Source organism: Trachymyrmex septentrionalis, unplaced genomic scaffold, assembly GCF_001594115.1.
Source record: "Trachymyrmex septentrionalis isolate Tsep2-gDNA-1 unplaced genomic scaffold, Tsep1.0 scaffold29, whole genome shotgun sequence".
NCBI lineage: Eukaryota > Metazoa > Arthropoda > Insecta > Hymenoptera > Formicidae > Trachymyrmex > Trachymyrmex septentrionalis.
In genome coordinates, this window is record NW_017305451.1 from 693,058 (window position 1) to 693,392 (window position 335).

Here is a 335-nt window from a genome sequence, read left to right on the forward strand (position 1 = left end):
TCAGATTGATTATTCAGTCGCATGCTTAATTAATATAATTACGTGCTCTGATTTATGTAATATTGAACTCGAGATACGAAACTTCATGGACAACACTTCACTAATAGAAATTAGATGACGCACTGTGCTGCGTAATCTCAATTGACACGCAGTCATGTATTAAATTTGTAATATAAAATGCAATTTAATGAAAACTGTACAAATTAACCGTGAAATGTTTCACCGGTAATTCATTCCTGGTTCTTGTATGCTATTTTAGAAAAACATACAATTCTTTTCATAAAAATAATTCTTGCATTTTATATATATATATATATATATATATATATATACTT